General features: G+C 37.9%; 1 protein-coding gene and 1 long non-coding RNA gene across 3 annotated transcripts in view; one reads left to right on the forward strand and one right to left on the reverse strand.

Moving 5' to 3' along the window:
• Positions 1 to 19,301, reverse strand: part of spas (spastin) — a 367,066-nt gene that overhangs the window by 292,957 nt on the left and 54,808 nt on the right. The window lies entirely within an intron of this gene.
• On the forward strand, positions 7 to 6,170 carry LOC143038822 (uncharacterized). 2 transcript variants are annotated; one of them, XR_012967614.1, is made up of 3 exons: positions 7 to 119; positions 700 to 814; positions 3,636 to 6,170. It is a non-coding gene; the product is annotated as an uncharacterized LOC143038822 (long non-coding RNA). The 2 variants fall into 2 exon arrangements; XR_012967613.1 differs by having other exon boundaries at positions 38 to 814.

The raw sequence follows: 19,301 nt of genomic DNA on the forward strand, positions 1-19,301 counted from the left end.
CTGGCACTGACGTCACTACATACCTTCAATGTTTACATCCATTCGCGCTGCGTCTGCGCGGCTGGGACAAGAAAACCGAAGAACTGGAAAACATGATGTCTTTCTACTTTCACTCATTGGTGTTGTATCACTTTTTACACAATTATCAGTATATAAGAGACTAATGTATTTCAAGTAACATAAAAATAGGGATTAGCAATTTCTACGGTATAGTATGTATTGTTATTTAAGTTATTTTTGATTATCTGGAAACTCTCCAGAATTATGATGCGGGAGTTACAGGTAATAAAAATATGGAACTCGCATGAACTTTTAGCGAAATTGTGTTGTACAAGTTAAGAAGAACAATAAAGTATAGAGAAATCTAATCACGTAAACCCATGTTCTTTGCAAGGTGATCGGGTCGAAGTAGGTCAGTCTTCCTTGCATGTAGCAAGCATGATTATACTGAAGATATATGAAAAAAAAAAACACTTCCCCTTACTTTTTGACAAGTATGAAGATGATACATGTGAGGAGAAGTATGTAGTGTTTGAATGACAGACAAGAATTATTCATTGTGAGCCCTGGAGTTTTTTTAATGGAGTGTTAAACTAGTTGCATTACCTTACTGTACTTACTTGGTTTTGTCTAGAAGCTCTGCTTCCCAGCCATGGTGGTCTGCCACTGCTGCCCAATCTAGTTTCTCTTTCTTTGCAGAGCCACTTGGTCTGGTATTATGCTGGGGTTCATCTGATACTGTTCTCAAGAATCTGTTTAGTGCAGCTTTGAAAATATCTGCTGTGCGCAGACATGCCTCTTATCACTTTTGGGAGTGAGTAGAACATCTTTGGACCTTCACAAGGGAGGCTGGCTGCCAGCATGGTTCTGGTTTTCTGTGGGGATGTAGATGACAAGCTGCGTCTCTTGCATTGACGCACCTTCCTCCATGTCACGTAGGACTGTAGGTCTTGGGCTGTTGGGTCAGACACCTGTCTCTCTAGGACTTTCCAATGTAGGTGGCCTGATAGCTGTCTCTCTTGCATTGCTGGGAATACAGGCCCAGTTTTTGCAATCTGTCCCAGTAACTGAGGTCTTTCGTGCCCTGTATTTTCCTAGGGAAAGACCTCTGTACTGCCTCTAGCTGCTGTATGTCACCTCTCATGTGGGGTGACCATAACTGGCTGCAGTAATCTAGCAGTAGCTGTACCAGGGTCTTCCATAGAGTCAGCATTTTCTCTGGGCCCCTGCTGGTGAAGATTCTCAGTACCCAAGCAGCCATTATCCTGGCTTTCTTGACTGTCTCCCGTGTGGTGCTGGAATGAGCAGTCCTCACAGAGGTGCACCCCCAGGCATTTGATGTGGGTTGTGACTGCGATTACTTGCCCCCCTTCTGCATACAGCATTGTTGTCTCTTTTTAATTTATGGTTGTGTCCATGCCTCAATATTTCAAAGTTTTCTTCATTGAAGTGCATATTGCTTAAAGCTGCCTAAGCATACACTGTATCCAGGTCTTGTTGGAGGCAGAACACTTCTGTGGTGTTGGTGTGGCAAATCATGGTAGTGTCTTTGGTGAATGTTGTGAGGAAGGAGTCCCTTTGATGTCCATCATATGCAACAGGAACAGCAGTGGGCCCAGAACAGATCCCTGCAGGACTCAACTAACCACCTCTGCCTCTTATGACTTGCATCCATCTACCCCTACTATTTGGTGTCAACCCGCAAGAAAGTCTTGGATCCAGATGCCCAGTTTTCCTGATATACCAAGGGCTTTTATCTTGTGTAGTAGTATGCCATGATCTACCTTGTCAAATGCCTTGGCAGTCTAGAAACACAACATCTCATCTATTATTAGTTATATGTCAATTTTTACTCAAAAAAAAAGAAGTAAAAATTGACATACAACTAATAATAAATGAGATGTTGTGTTTCTAGACTGCCAAGGCATTTGACAAGCTAGATCATGGCATACTACTACACAAGATAAAAGCCCTTGGTATATCAGGAAAACTGGGCATCTAGATCCAAGATAAGATAAGAAGGAGGGTGGAGTGGAGTGTATTTAGGGATGGAATGGGTGGGAATAATTTTATGCCTTTTTCTTTTTGGCTACCTCCCTTGTAAGAGGGAAAAAGCCTTGGTATATGTATGTACAGTATATGTCAATTTATTATTATTTTCTATTTACCTGTTTGTTTATTATTTAACTATACCTATGCATTTATTTATGTATTTTATTTGTTATTTACATTATTATAGTTTTTATTTATTCATTTATTATTATTATGATCTTTTTTTTTCACATCCGACCTAGATATGGACCAAAAGGTCTCCTGTCAGCATGCCCCGCCTTTGTAATCCTTTGTAATCTACATTCTTGCCCTACACCAGGCTATGCAAGACACAGTTGTGGTGTGCTAGGAGTTTGGATAGGCAGGACCTTCCACTCCTGAAGCCATGTTGATTGTTGCTGTAAATGTGATGATCTTCCATGTACTTGGGGCTCCTGTCTCTAACACATTTTTCAAATATTTTGATTAAGTGGGAGGTGAGGGCAGCTGGCCTATAGTTTTTTGGTAGGTTTCTGTCTCCATCTTTGTAGATGGGGAACACTGCTTTCTTAAGTTCCTCTGGAACCATCCCCACCCACTGAGCATGTCCATAATAAGTAGAGTGAGTGTGTCAAGGCCTTGCTATACTTTTTGAGGAGAATCACTGGCACTCCATCTGGTCCTGCTGCAGCATTGGGTTTGATCTCCCTAATGGCTCTTTCTATGTCCTCCTCTGAGATGGTGAGGTCTGTTAGTTGTGGCTGTCCCTGCAGTCTGGGCTCGGCAGTGAAGAAGTCTTTGGGCTTCTTCACAATTTTTTTTTTTTTTTTTTTTTTTTTTTTCCCCTTGGCTTACTAAACACTTGATTGTATCGGTTCATTAGTAGCTGGTACATTTTCTTTGGGTCTCTTGCCAGGCTGCCATTCATGCTTGTCAGTGGCCCAATCTGAGACTTAGTTTGTGAAAATCTATTGCAGTACCTGTAGAAATATTTGGGGTTCTTTCTTATGGTTCCTACTGCCCTTGCTTCTTCCCATATCCTTTGCTCTATGTGGGACTGCTTTAGTTTCTCTTCTATTCCTACTACCTTGGCACTCAATGTCCTCTTCACTTCCTCCATACATTTCTTCCTCATTTGTTTATTTAGTATCTTTCTTTCCCTGGGTATATCAGAGTGTCTTCTGATGGGCCTCTTCCCTTCTGGGCTTTCAACATATTATTTGGGTTCCCAGTGCTCTTCACTGATACTGTTTTGTACCTCTTCCCACTTTACCATAGTGAATTTCTGGAGTAAACTTTTCATCCAGTGACTTTATGTTTTGTGGACACATATGAAAATTTGCTGCTCCCAATGCTTGTCCAGATATGTTTCAAGAGTTATAATATATAATAGAATATAAAAGCAAGTTGCTTCACATGTCAGGAACATTGTGGTGTAAATGTTTCCATAGATTTGATATGGCTATTTTCACATATATATTATAATTAAGTCATTTAGTATATGATTCTTCTCCTAATACAAAATCCTTCTTTAATTTTCATGTTCTCCAGTTAACATATCTTAAAGCCTTTAATCATTACTTCTCAAACTCATCAATATACAGGAGATACAGAATCCAGCTTCCTGAAACCTCTCTGCCGTGGAATCACCATTGAAGAAGAGAAGTCACCAACACCACTTGTGAACTTGAACCACACAAGAGGACACAAATAGCCCACCTTCATAAGGAGACCCATTTTGGTGCTGTGGGTCTCTTGTAAGAGATCTGGGGCAATGGATTTATTGATCACTATTCATTATGGGCAGTTCTATTATTTTAATATGGGTATGACAAGACTTAGAATCCTGGTACTAATTCAGTAGCTATAAATTTTCAATCATTCCACATGTTTTCATATCTATAAGCATCATGCTTGGTTTGCAGACATTAAATGAGTACTAGACATGCCTTTGTCCAAGGTCACAAATTTTCTAAGCAAAATGTTTTTCAAATATTAGATTTTTATCTATGATCATTCCTGTCTATATACATGTACCAAGGGCTTCACCCCCCTTATAATGGTGGTACCCAAATCAAGGCATGCACCCACTCCCACCCATTCCATTCCTATCCACCACCCTTGTTTCCCACTTATCTTAGCTCCTTTTGGATGAAGGGTCATCCCTGTTTCTTGCCCTCTGCCTAGGTTAGAAGCAATGCAGTGCATCCACAGCAGGGCTACTTCACTTACATGACAACCCTCCTTCCTTGTCTCATGTGGAAAGTAGAGAAGATAGAGAGAAATCCCTTAGGACTGTATCAAAATATCATCCATACATAACCATTCTCACAAGCCATCATTCCAAGGTCCCTTTTTAAATTTATTTTACTGATATAATCTATTATCCAAGAATATCTTGTACTTTCCTTCCAGCGGAGGTTGAGGTGACAGTCAGCAAGTTGGGCCAAGGGCATGGTTCATTAAATTCCATGCTACAAAGTCCTCTGTAAGGGGCATTATCCTAGCCTCCTGATAAGAGGTTGTTCGCAATGTTAAACCAAATCTTAATTGTATTTCTCAGGATGGAATTTGAGTAACTATCGGTATTTCACTGTTTTCTCATTTCATATATATTCTCTTGCAAGTTTTCCAAATTGTTGTCATATGTGATTTTCTTGAATGAAAAAACTGTATATTGTGTGCATACACATGATACATACTGTCTGCATACAAATCTTGTCACATCAGGCAAGTCACATGCAACAAATACTTGTGGCTTTAGCAATGTTACCTGAGCTAATATCTGTACCTATTTTGTGTGTAGTAAGTTATTTTTATGCTTTCACTTTGGTAATATTTTGAATGGATTGTCCCCTAGCCCTATGGTTGTAATCACTCGAGAATGAGGTTCTGTGCTGAATGGGTAACCTTATCACTGCTTAATTGGTAGATTATGTTTTTATTGATGTTTTAATGCTTAATGCTTGGTGATTTATTATTAATTTGTAAGAAACTTTAGTTACCAGCATATGATAACATAAATTTCAGTTGCTAATATCAGAAGAGAATCACTCACTCCTCTCAATCTCTCACTCTGGTGGTGCTCAGATTGCTTGCTGACAAGAGATGACTATCAAGCTTCTTACCTCAGACAGTGTGGAATAATCCAGTACAACCAGATTTCTGGAACTAAAAGACTAATAGGCAATATTCCCACCAATATTCTTCAGCCTCTTCATAAGTGATCTTCCAAAACACAATACCAAAGTGCCCACCTACACAGATGTCCTAGCAGTAACCTAGCACACTGTTTGCAAAATAGCTGCTAAGAACACCTAAATATATTTAACCACTTCACGCCGGGCCAAAATCTAGCGGGCAGCATTAGCTGCCAGACATACGATGTTGCATCATAATACTTGCATAATAAAAAATAAAGTCACCGCTGTATCTATCGTTCTCTCTTTCACCCATGAATTTTGATAACCATAGAAAATATGATGAAGCCAGTTTACAGAGTATGGGGGTCACGCAGGTACAACTACAATAAATATAATCAAGATGCCGACATCGGTATCCTCGCGTACCCACGTGCTCCTCATGACGCCTACGTAGGCATCACCATATGGAAGGGGTTAAACTAGAACAACGACTTAAAAATCGGAGAATGGAGGCCTGCCCCTAAAAATCATTTGTAACATTACTTGCACCAGACATCCATCAAGCAAAGAAACATCCAATGGTAAAACTGAATGGACACATCCTTCCATTGGAAAAGTGCTAAAAAATGATAGGCCTTACTTTACAAGAGGACATGAAAAAAAACCCTCAAAAAGGACAGTTACAGAAGGGACCTGAAAAAGAACAGTTTTCCACACAAAGTGGTGGATGTCTGAAACAAATTGGATGAAACAGTAGTGTGTGCAAATGCTATGGTCTACGTGTAAGCACCATATACAGACGCTCCTCAACTTACGTTTTAGTTACGTTCCGAACGGCCGAACGTAACGTGAAAATGAACGTAAGTTGTTACTGTACGTTCCAGTAATGTATGACCATTCATACTGTACTATACATCCATAAATTCTATTACCGTATCTTATAAAACACCTCTAAATCATTAATTATAAGCATATAATTTGGAATGAGCTGCCAGAGTGGGTGGTAAATGCAGACTCGGTCAAAAAGTTTGAGGCAAGGCTAGGCAAATTCTGGAAGGAACAAGAGCAAATATTTAACTATAGAGCACAAATTAACACTGCATGCAGACAACACCATACTAGAAATCAGGCTGCCACCTTGAAGTCACAGGCCACATAAGGCCTCTTCCAGTAAACTTCAACTGTAATCAACTGTAATAACATTGTAAAATAATAACATTTATTTCAAATAAATTAAATTAAAGCAACATAAAGTGAGATGGTGGAGGAGGAGGCAAGGCACATTCAGTCTGTCATTTGTGCCATGTAAACAATGGATGCAGCATCATGCGTAAGTATCATTTGAATGTCTCGTACTACGGAGCACTCTAAACTAAAAAATTCACTCACAAAAAATTTTTTTTACAATTTTTTTTTTTACAGTCAGTTCAAACGTAAAATCGAAAAAACGTAAAACGAATGAACGTAAGTAGAGGAGCGTCTGTATTTGTGAATATTGTGTATGTATTATTAGATTGGGAAATACATGCTTTCACCTTTTATACATAATTACTATGAAATTTATGTACTTTAAATTATTAGAATTATGTTATATTTGTACAAAGTATGTAAGAACCAAATGTTCTGCTCTCTCGAGTTTTCCCGCCTAGGTTGGCATCCCCAAGTTGTCAGTTTCGATTATGCCTTGAGAGCGTACGCATGTATTTTGTCTGTTGTGCTAAATAATTTATATACTTCAATCTTGTTTCATTAGCCACCCTTGTATACAAACATCATACATGAATTTAAGAGCAAACTAGATACTGCGAGACACAAAGATAGGACACCACAAGCTTAGCTCCCCTTGGTATCTTGTCATTTGGGTTGTGAGAAGGTTATTGGATAAAATGTCATGAAAGCAGCTATAATTAGAATGTATAAGATAGTTCTTTTGAAAAGATTAATTGATACATTACTTAATGGCAGGGATGGAGAACATCCAGCCCATGGGCAATATTTGGCTAGCAGACCTAAATTGGTCTAGCCTGCCATGGCAAGTACATGCTTGACTCAAAATAGAACAAATCTAAAGCTTCATTGACACGGCTAGTTTAGTAGCCGCTAGTGGTAGCTGTAAGTGAACTTACCCAGCAAGTAAGTGTTGATACTAGAATAGTTTAGAGGCAAGTTTACTTTCTGTTAACATTGGGCAAGTAAAAGGGTAATTTACAAGTTGCTAGCTCTAGTGGCTACTAAACTAGCCCCATATCAACAAGGCTTTACCCCTAGGAATTTTGTTCATGACATAAACTAACATGGTAATAACTTTGTCATTGTCATGAATCTTGGTGTATTCTTATGAAGGGCTTCTATTTGGCCATGTTGGAGGTTTATAGAATTCATACATTTGACTAACAATTTACCCTTTTACAATTTTCTTTTCTCCACAGGGGAAAATAAAGGCTATGTAAAAAAATAAAACTTTTATTACTTACTCTACTTGCACCATGAAGAATAAATAAATGAGGAGTGAGATAATGCCTGGCTCTCACTCCATTTAAATAGGGCACATGCATGTGCCATGCAAGGATGCCATAAGGCAATCACTTCCTCATTATCCTATTTGCCTGAAGTCACTGCAAACCCATCTAAATTCTTTTTTAGTTTCTGCAGTCTTTAATTCCAGCACTACTACTTGTCCCTCTTTCTTCTATGTGTCTGACCTGGGTTGGCGCAAAGATGTGTGTATTCCCCCCCCCCTTTGTCTGTCTCTCTTTTTCTGTCTCTTCCTATTTCTCTCTCCTCTCTCTCTCTGTCTCTTTCTATCTCTCTTTTCTCTCTCTCTCTCTCTCTATATATATATATATATATATGTGTTTGTGAAGACACTCACATCCTTTTTCTTTTGACCTAGTTTACTTGAGGTACTTCTTTCTACCATCATATTAACTACAACTACTACACAAACTACACACATCATATATCCCTCTTCACAGGAAAAAAATTAAATCTGTGAAGCAAGACTTAAATATTTTATGTCAGGGCATGACAATGCATCAGCTACAACATTTAATTTTCCAGGTATGTGCTGAATGTTTAAGTATCCCTTGAGTGTTAATGCCCATCTGACTAGTTTATCATTCTTACATTTTCCTTCTAAGATGTATTTCATATTTCAGTGGATTATGGTCACTCAAAACTACTACCTTACTATCTAAAAAAAAAATTGAATTTTTGTATTGCAGATATGAGACTGAGGGCCTCTTTTTCTGTTGTCAAATACTGCCTTTGATACTCTTTGAGAACCTGAGACATAAATGAGATGGGTCTCATGACACTATCTTTCTCTTGTGCTATCATGGTACCAATCACTACATTACTAGCATCACAAAATGAAAAGAATGTCTCACCATAATTAAGAGCTATCAAGACAGGTTGGGTGGACAAGAGCTTTTTACATTCCACAATGGCTGCATCTTTGCCTTCATCCCACTTTAAATGACTATGAGAGAGCATCTGTGTTAAGGGAACAGCTACCTCTGCTAGATTTCGACAGTACTTTTAATAGAATCCCAACATCCTCACAAATCTTCTGATGCCTCTTCTTGTATTTGGGATATTGTAGTCTACAATGTTCTTCACCCTGGCTTCTAATGGTGTGATGCAGTTCTGTCCTACTTGATGTCCTTGGTACCCAATGATGCTCCTACTGAAGGCACTCTTCAGGTTTATAGTAAACTGTGCTTGCTACAGTCAGTTAAGTAAATCTTCCAGTCTCATCATATGATCCTCCCATGTATCAGCAAAAATATTGATGTCATCTTAGTACACCTTGATGCCTGGCAGTCCATTGACTAGCCAATTGATGAGGCACTGGAAAGATACTTTGCTGTTTTTTATGATAAATGGGGGGATCTGATGATATCCTTTCATTAAGTCTGTTTTGGAGAGGAATTTAGCTGCTGCAACTTCTTCAATTGAGTCATCTGTCCTAGGGAGAAGGTATGGGTCTGCTTTCATGACTGTATTCACCTTTCTATAGTCCACAAGAAATGCCACTCACCTCTGGGCTTGGGTACTAGCACAGCCGGCAAAGCCCAAAGGCTAGTACTAGGTTCCACTAGTCCTTGCCATATCAGTAGATCCACTTACTCTGCCATGATATTCCTTTTCTGGGGCAAGAATCTCTAAGGAGCCAGTCTCACTGGCTTTGCTCCTTATTCTAGGACAATGTCATGAGTAATGGCTTGGGTAACAGTGGGGCATGTAGAGAATATCTTGGCATATCTGCTTGAACCTCTTCGTGCATCTCCCCTCCAAGTGATGACAGAGCTCCCTTTAATGTCTCATTCATATCTGACCTATCTAAATTATAAATAAATAAACCCTCAACATCTGAATCAAGATCCCCATCAGCTCATCCTCTCTTGATCACACAAATTTCTTCCAGAACCTCTCTGTGAAATGTTTTTAACCAATTTATGCAAACCTGTTGCACTCCCTATCTCCTCTTAGGATTACCTACTATATAATTATCACCACTTCTCTCCAGCACCTTGAATGGTCCTTCATACTTTGGATGAAGTGAAGTAAATTACTATGGTGCCAAAATTAGAACATATCACTAATAAACTCTCTCCTAATTGCTTTCCTATCATAATATCCCTTTGTAATTTCTTGAGATTTTTCTAAATTCTTCCTAGCTAATTCCCTAACCTTCTTCATTTCGAAATTAGTACCAACAAGTAAAGCATAAGATAAAGGAGGCAAAGAGGAGAGCAGATGTGAAATGGGGTAAGAGTATGACATGAAATTTTGAAAGTAATAAAAAAATGTTTTGGAAAGAAATTAAGAGAGGAAGAGGAGGCAAATCAAGTAAAGAAGAAAAGGTAAAAGATGCAGATGGAGAGATGAAAATGTAAGAGAAGGCAGTAAGAGGAAGATGCGGGACTGTGCAAAATTGTGTGATAGTGATAGTGAAGCGCCTTTGTGCATGTAGTGGTGTGAACAAAAGAGGCCTTCATCCCACTGCTTTGTCCCACCAGCCATGAACGTCACCCTGCTCATAGAGGAAGCCAAAGTGAAAAATAATTGGAGGACAAAAAAAAAAAAAAAAAATGGGGGGTGAGTTGGAAGGAGTGAACATGAGGGGGTGACCTAGGATGGGATGGATGGATGGGGTAAAAGGGGTATTGGGAAAGAGGGGAATGTCTGTTGAGGAAGGACAGGAGAGGACAGAAGATAGGGGTGAGTAGAGAATAGTTGTATATAGGTGATGGTGTGATGCATGAAGGGGAGTGGGTGGGGGATGGAGGGTGAGGGATTGTGCGAGAAATAGACATAGCCTGAAGGGATTCTCCCCATCTCCTTTTCTGCATGAGGGGATGGAGAGGGGGGGTCGCTGATTTAATGAAGCAGCCTTGGATGTGCTGTGTCTTGTGACACTGCCGACCCAGGACAGTGGGCAAGATGTAGGGATGACCCGTCATCCATGAGGTGCCAAGATAAGAGGAAAGGAAGGGGATGGATGGGAGTGGAGTATGTTGTGGATGGAATGGGTGGGAGTGGATTTTATGCCTTTGTTGTTTTGCTACCTCCCTTGTAAGGGGGAAAAAGCCTTTGGTATATGTATGTCAATCACAAGGTGAGGAAATGGTTTCTTAAAGAACAAGAAGGTCTTAGAGTAGCTTATGCTAATGTTGATTGTTTACTATCAGCAAGCTTGAAGATGAATGACTACTTAAGGATAAATGAGCCTGATATTTTATATCTAGTGGAAACAAGACTCCCAAAAAATGTTGACCTACAGTTGGGGAATAAAAAATACACCTGGAGAAGAGACAGAGAAGATCAGTTGGGTGAAGGGGTATTGTTTGTTGTCAGAAGTATACAGGTGAAAGAAGCAAATCTGAATGAAAACAAGGCTGAAGCAATTCGCCTAAAAATTAGTACTAAAGGGCAGAATAAGAGAAACTTCATGGTGGCATGTGTACTCCAAGACAGGAAGAAACTGAATATCAAGAAATGTTATTGGATACAGTTCTTTTCCTAAAGAAAAAAGTTGAACAGAGTAGCAATATAGTCTTTGTTAGAGATTTAAATTGCAGTAAGGTCAACTGGGAGGAATGGGAAACAAAAAGATTACAGGGGAAATACCTATTTAAATATAACAATGGAGAACACAATAATCCAATGGGTAAAGGAAGTGACCCAGGTAAGAGGAAATGACATTCCCACAAGATTAGAAATGTTACTAACTGAAGAGCCAGACATCATCAGCTCATTGAGCTACCTTTGCCCCATAGGAAAAAGTGACCATGTAACAGTTGTGTAGTGACGCAGCCACAGGCGGTCACACACTTCCCATAGTTGGCAAGAGGTGAATATGAGCTAGCCAATCAGGAGCCAGCAAATGGTTCTCGAGCGGCTAGCGACCTCTCTTGCCAACTACGCTGAGCCGCGAGCGACGCAGCCACAGGCGGTCACACACTTCCCATAGTTGGCAAGAGGTGAATATGAGCTAGCCAATCAGGAGCCAGCAAATGGTTCTCGAGCGGCTAGCGACCTCTCTTGCCAACTACGCTGAGCCGCGAGCGACCCTTAAATAGGGCAGCGGCGGCCAGTCAGGGCAGAATAGTAGTAGCCACGGCAGCAGCAACAACATCTCGTCCAGTCTTGTATTAGTCCCATCGAGCCTCGCCGTCATCAGCCGCCACCGCCTCTGACGTTAGGCTCACCGTCCAGCTACGACTGATCAGATCCACTAAGCAGTGGCTATTACTTGTGGTTGTTTTACCAAAGAGATTAGAATAAGAGACCAAAGTGAATTTCATTTTCCCTGGCTTGTTCAAACCAAACCACTACAGTTGAATTTCAGTGGGAGGATGAGGAAATAGACCCAAGGAATGAATCACATTGGCAAATGAAACTTAGTTTTAAGAAAACTGATTACTTATGGTTGAAAAAGTGTTTTGAAGAAGGAAACTAGGAGGAATTCATGGGAATGAGGAGGAAATGTTTTTTTTTTTTTTTTTTTTTTTTTTTTTTTTTTTTTTTTTTTTTTTTTTAGAACTGGGGAATGAACAAATGTGACAAATACAAGTGAAAAAAAAACAGAAATAAAACTGGTTTAACAAAAAGTCTGAGATTGCAAAAAAGGTCAGGGATGTGGTTTTGGGAAAATGGAGGAAAAGACAATAAAACAAAAGAAGCTACAAACAAGCTAGGAATGACTATACAAGAATTCACAGGGAAGTTGTAGTAGATACAGGGTGTGTAGGGTAATTGTTTCGGTTTTTAGGGTCACACAAAAAGTCACAATTTAGTTGAATATGCATTTATTGCAAAAAAAAAAAAGAAAATGGACTGTATCAGCACACTTCTGGTGTCCCATTACTCAATGAATCTGCCCTTGGCATCAATGATGTTCTCAACATGCCCTTGAAACCTGGCTGATGTACAGCAAAACAGATTTGGGAAAACTTAAGAAATTCTTTCAAAATGCAAATTGTGAAAAATTCTACAATAAGGAGACACAAGTGGAAGAGAAATGGATGATTTTAATGGAAATTTACAATGGAGTAGATAAATACATACCAAGACCAAAACAGGAAAAGATGTACATTAAGTGCTAGTTCAACAGAAGGTGCAGTGAGGCAAAAGATAGAAGAGATAAACCTTGGAAAAGATGAAAAAAAAAGATAAAAAACCTGGAAAGTGGCAAATATATATCAACCATAGAAATTAATATGTAAAAGTGCACACAGAGGAAAAAAGAAACTACAAAAAAGACATCATAAAATAATGTAAAGATCAACCCAAACTATTTTATAGATATGTGAATGGTAAAGTAAAAAATAAATAGGAAATGGTGAAACTATGCCATGGAAATATAGAATATACAGAAGATTTAGAAATGGCTGAAATCATGAACAATCACTTCAAGTTGGTTTTCACTAGAGAAAAAGTACGGCATTGAGATGCAAATTGGATACTAAAATAATGTAAAGAAGAATTAATGGACAAAATATACAACAAAATGAGTTGCTCACTCAGAGAAGGAAAAATACCAAAGGAATGGAAAAATGCCAATATTGCACCAATATACAGGATAAAGGAGGAAACAAAGTAGAACCAACAAATTACAGACCAGTCTCCATTACAAGCACTGTAGCCAAAATTTGTGAAAAAATTATCAATAGATGGATAAAATACTTAGAAGAAAACAATATAATAAATCCAAGACAATTTGGATTCAGACAGGGAAAATCATGTGCCACAAACTTAGTCTGTTTCTATTCAAGATTAATAGATATAATACAAGAAAGGGATGGATGGGCTGATTGTGCTTTCCTAGACTTACAAAAAGCCTTTGACAAAGTTCCACACAAAAAATTATTTAAAAAAATTAGAAAACATAGGAGGGATAAAAGGTAAATTACTAAACTGGATGGAGGATTTCTTGCATGCCAGAAAAATGAGAGAAAAGAGTTCAGGTTAGGAGGTGATTAGTGGAGTTCCACAGGGATTGGTTTTGGCTCCAATAATGTTCACTATTTCAGCCTCTGAGAAAGCAAATAAGATTCTGGGATTGATTGCGCGATCTTTTGATTTCAAAAGTCCATCACTCATTAACAAGCTATATAAATCGTTAGTTCGTCCACATTTGGAATATGCTGTTTCCGTATGGTCACCGAATCTCATTAAAGACATTGACAGATTGGAAAAAGTACAACGGCGAGCCACAAAACTGATTCCAAATATCAAAAATAAATCATACGAAAATCGACTTAAGCACATGAATCTGTTTTCCCTAAAAAAGCGTAGACTCAGAGGTGACTTGATACAGGTCTTTAAGATTTTAAAGGGAATTGACAACATCAAAAGTGACCAAATTTTTACCCTGAATGAGAATCAGACAAGAAACAATGGTCTCAAACTGTCCGGAAATAGATTCAATTTGGAAATAGGTAGAAACAACTTTGCTAACCATGTAGTTAATGAATGGAATAAACTTCCTGCACAGGTAGTGCAATGTAGTTCAGTTCAAAGCTTTAAGAATCATTTAGATAAATACCTAAGATGCTGTAATGATTATAATTTATGTTATATTATTTGTTTTTGTTTTGTTATAATTTGTCTGTCTGATTTTCCTTTAATATTAGTTATATGTCAATTTATTATCATTTACTATTTACCTGTTTATTTGTTATTCAACTATACCTATGCATTTATTTATGTATTTTATTTGTTATTTACATTATTATAAAAAAAATTTATTATTAATATGATTTTTTTTTTTTTTTTTTTTCATCCGACCTAGATATGGATCAAAAGGTCTCCTGTCGGCATGCTCCGCCTTTGTAATCCTTTGTAATCCTTATTTATGTGAATGACATGGATGAAGATGATGCTAAATTGCTGAGGAAAGTGAATACTGAAACAGATTGTGAATCACTACAGAGAGACCTAAACAAGGTTTGGAAATTGAGTCAGAAGTGGGATGTAGACTTCAACATATGTGTACTGACTGGTATTACTCATGAGTGTCTCTGGTCCCCTCAACCCCCTATGTATGTTTGTCCGTGTGACTTAATGTAGAATAATAACCTGATGAGGACCACAATGGAAATAAGCGTTCATGCTTTTTGTGTTATCCTCGGCAATTTACATTTATTATTTCGAACTATGTGTTCTTGTCATTATTTGCACTTCATGTACATTGATTTATTGCCAAATAAAGTCTATCTATCAGCAGTTATCACATTTTCTGAATGAAGTCACTTATCAGTTCCTACCAATGGTCCTAGCTTGCTCTACATATCCACTTCCAATTTCTTTCCTAGTCCTCCTTTTTTTTTTTTTTTTTCTGAAATACTATGGAGTAATCTTACATTAGCGTATTCAAGAGGGACTTAAAATGCCCCCCTGTGGAGTCCCATTTTCCATCCTGTGATATTAGGATATATGTCCCTAGAAACACACTCTTGTCATCCTGTCCATGGGGTAGTCTGCCACACCAGGACAGGAGTCTACCTTGGACCCCCTTGGTAGTCAAGGGTGTGAGGATCGCAGAAGCACTTGCCAACTTGAGTGCTTTTTCCTAACCTAAAATCACCACAATGGCAGGCTGATTACCAACCAGGACAAGAAGGACAGTTGGTTGCAGCCCTTCTGTAGCAGTGTGTCGGTGAGGAAAGTTGAAAAACGGGGTCTTGATTTCTCTAGTTTGATTGCAAGCGGATGTAAACAAACAAGCGACGTCTAGAACGTGTTCGTATCAATACTTTGACAAACAAAAGATGTCTACATAGGATTCAATTAGATACACACAACTAAAAGTGCTGTATAGGATCTAAACCTATTACAAAGTATAAAACATATGAGAATCACATATAAAAGGAATCTACAGCACCAGTATACAATTCTTTAACACCATTTTCATGTATATAAAAATAATAATAAGACAATTAATCTCAATTTACCACATCCCTTTTCCCTTATTGAAAAAGGAGTATCCATATGAACATAACTGAAACATTTATCTTTATAACACCACAATTATAGATTCAATCTATCAGGTGGTTTCATAACTCTGCTAGATCTTCTAACTGGTTGTGGACTTGGTACTTTCACAGCATTATCATCATTATCAACATTTACAGAGGAATTTTCATCAGCCTTATCGATTACTTCTGAACTATTAGGACAGTGTCCTTGACCTGAAGAATACATAGTCACAAAAGGTTTACTGCTACCCGAGTTGTCTTTACGTACAGTGTCATTACTGGGAACAGTTGGTGTATATCTAGGCATAAGTTGATCAGAATGTCTTTTCCAAACAATGTTTCCAAAATCTTTTAACATCAATTTGTAGTTTCTCACACCTAGAACTTCAATTACTTTCCCTTCCAACCATGAATGACCTTTGCCATAATTCTTTACAAAAACAGCATCATCAATCTTATATTCAGACTTCTCAAACTTACACACTTTTTCCAAAACCTTTTCCTTCTTATTTTGTGGTTTAATTTTCTCAATTATACCTCTGAAGTTTCTGTTAAACATTAGCTCAGCTGGAGCTTTACCTGTGGAACAATGAATTGAACGTCTGTAGTTATACAAAAATCTACAAATTCTGGTTCTGATATCACCTTCCTTAAATTTACTTAATCCTTCCTTGAAAGTTTTTACAGCTCTCTCAGCTAAACCATTAGATGATGGGTTATATGGGGCTGGTGTCGTATGTTTTATTCCATTCTTTTCAAAGAAAGTCTCCATTTCCTCAGATACAAATGATGAGGCATTATCTGAAACTACAATGTCAGGTAACCCAAAATTACAAAAAGTTTTTCTCAGCATAGAAATTGTTACTGTAGATGTTGTTGACTTTGTTACATGAACATCCATCAATTTTGAGTGTGAATCCACAATCACTAAGAAATAATTTTCATTGATTGGACCTGCATAGTCCATATGGAGTCTACACCAAGACTTACCCGTCTCAGGCCATGATAAGGTAACTTCCTGAGAACCTTGAAAATTTTTAAAACAAATTGAACAAGCTTTAGTAACCTCAGATATATCTTGATCTAACTTAGGCCACCATATCCAATTCCTGGCTTCAGCCTTCATAGCACTGATACCATTATGACCTACATGCAGCTGTGAAAGTACACTACTTCTTAATTCAGCTGGTATAACTACTCTATTCCTAAATAGCAACACATCTTCATATATACTTAAATCTGCTTTAACTGCTGCATATTCAGAAATAACAGGATTATCAATCCACCCAAATTTAACACATTGGAAAACCTTCCTCAAAACAGGATCACTCTTTGTCATAACCTTAACCCTTTCATAGGAAATATTTTGATCTTCCAAATTTTCAACTAAATTCACATATTCAGCAGGTGTATGTGAGTCTAAAACAGAATCTGATACAGGCAAACAGCTCAGGGTATCTGCTACAATGTTTTGTTTGCCTGATTTAAAACACAATTGGTAATCATACTGGGATAACAATAATGCCCAACGCTGTACTCTTGCGTTTGCATTGACAGGAATCTGTTTCTCACTACCAAATAAACCAAGTAGAGGTTTGTGATCTGTACGGAGCACAAACTTACGTCCAAGCAAAAAATATTTAAACTTAGTTACCGCGTACACTAACGCTAGAGCTTCTTTGTCCAACTGAGAATAATTTAGCTCAGCAGCAGACAGCTTTTTACTTGCAAAGTAAACTGGTCTTGGACTACCATTCATTTCTTGAATTAACACACATCCTACTCCTACTGGTGAAGCATCTACTTCAACAATAACATCATGTTCACCATCAAAATTGGCTAGTAAATCAGAGTTGACTAACTCTTCCTTAACAGTCATAAATGCTTTTGCTTCAACAGAAGACCACTTAAATTTTGCATTTTTCTTCAGTAAATCATACAGAGGTGCTAATACACTTGAAAAATTTCTTACAAACCTACAATAATAAGTGACTAGACCCAAAAATGATTGAACTTCACCTACAGACTTTGGTATAGGTGCTTCTAAAATAGCAGCAAGTTTCCTTGGTGAAGGTTTTATGCCATCACCTGAAATGACATATCCTAAGTATTCTAAGGAATTGGTATTCAGAACAGTTTTCTTTTTGTTAATAGCAACATTATGTTTCTGAAATACCTTCAACACTTTATCTAATCTCATATCATGTTCCTCTTTAGTCTCTCCTCCGACTAATATGTCATCTAAGAAGGCAACTACTCCATCTACATTCATCAATAATTGGGATATCAATCTTTGGAAGATGGCAGGAGATGATGCAAGTCCAAAGGGTAATCTTTTATATTTAAAAAGACCTTTATGAGTATTAATTACTAGCAATTCTTGACTCTCATCATCTACTGGCACCTGTAAGTAAGCATCTTTTAAATCAATCTTTGAGAATATCTTGCTTTTCCCAACAACAGCAAGGATTTCATCAACTTTAGGCAAAGGGTACTGGTCACATGAAATACTTTTGTTTAACTCCTTGAAATCTACACAGATACGCATTGACTTTTTGTCAGCTTTTAACACTGGTACAATTGGAGCTGCCCAAGTACTAGAATGTACTGGTTCAATGATATTGTTATCAACTAACTCTTCTAAAGCATCTTCTACCAATTTTCTGTAGTGGTAGGGCACAGGCCTTGCTTTTTTCCAACTAGGCACAGCACCGCTCTTTAGGTGTACCTTTGCTACAACACATGAAATTGGCAATCTAGAATCAGCTGAAAAATTATCTAATTGTACCTTGGAATCCAAAACATTAACTCCTTCCTCTATACCTGTGAGTGCAATACCAATTTTAGGCATTAAATCTCTTCCACATAAGTTAGAGTTATTAGATTCAACTACATACAAACTTTGAATTACATTGTGACCATTATAAAATATATTTGCATAAACCTTACCCAAAACATGCAAATCATTATTACCATAAGCCTTCAAAATTTTATCACTAGGCTCTAGAGATAAATTTAATTTCTTAACCCAATGTAAGGTTAGAGTCGACACACTGGCACCACAGTCAATTTCATACGGCACATTATGACCTTCAATATTTATATCAACCTTGTTTCTCACTGGCAAAACCTTACCTACAACACTGTGTATAGGTTCATGAGAAATATCATCACTAACCACTTCTGGAAGGCTAGGTCGATCCACTAAATGTAACAATTGGTTATCATCACTACCAGTATCTCTCTCTTCCTGAGAAATTCCCTCGAAAACCATATTAGTTTTCTTTTTTCCAAACGTCTTCTTGTTGGTAAATTTTCCAAAAGATCCTTTCTGGGCACCGTGTGGCTTACCAGACACAGTCTTATCAAAACGGCACACTTGTTTTAGGTGTCCTCTCGTGTTACAAATTGAACAAGTTAGGTGCTTAAACCTACAGTTCTCACTTTTATGTGGATACCCGCAATGCTTACAACTTTCTTTTTTCTGACTATTAGAATATTCAGAACTAATCCCCACTTTCCTCACTTCAGTGGTCGGGAGCTTTTCTCCAACGAAAGCTTTTTCCAAATTTAAAATTTTCTCTAAGGTGTCCGTTGAAGACATAGTTTGTAAATCCAAATTCTCTGCAACTAAGTTCGG

The sequence above is a fragment of the Oratosquilla oratoria genome, chromosome 25, assembly GCF_046742065.1.
Source record: "Oratosquilla oratoria isolate Oo_2021 chromosome 25, ASM4674206v1, whole genome shotgun sequence".
NCBI classification, from domain to species: domain Eukaryota; kingdom Metazoa; phylum Arthropoda; class Malacostraca; order Stomatopoda; family Squillidae; genus Oratosquilla; species Oratosquilla oratoria.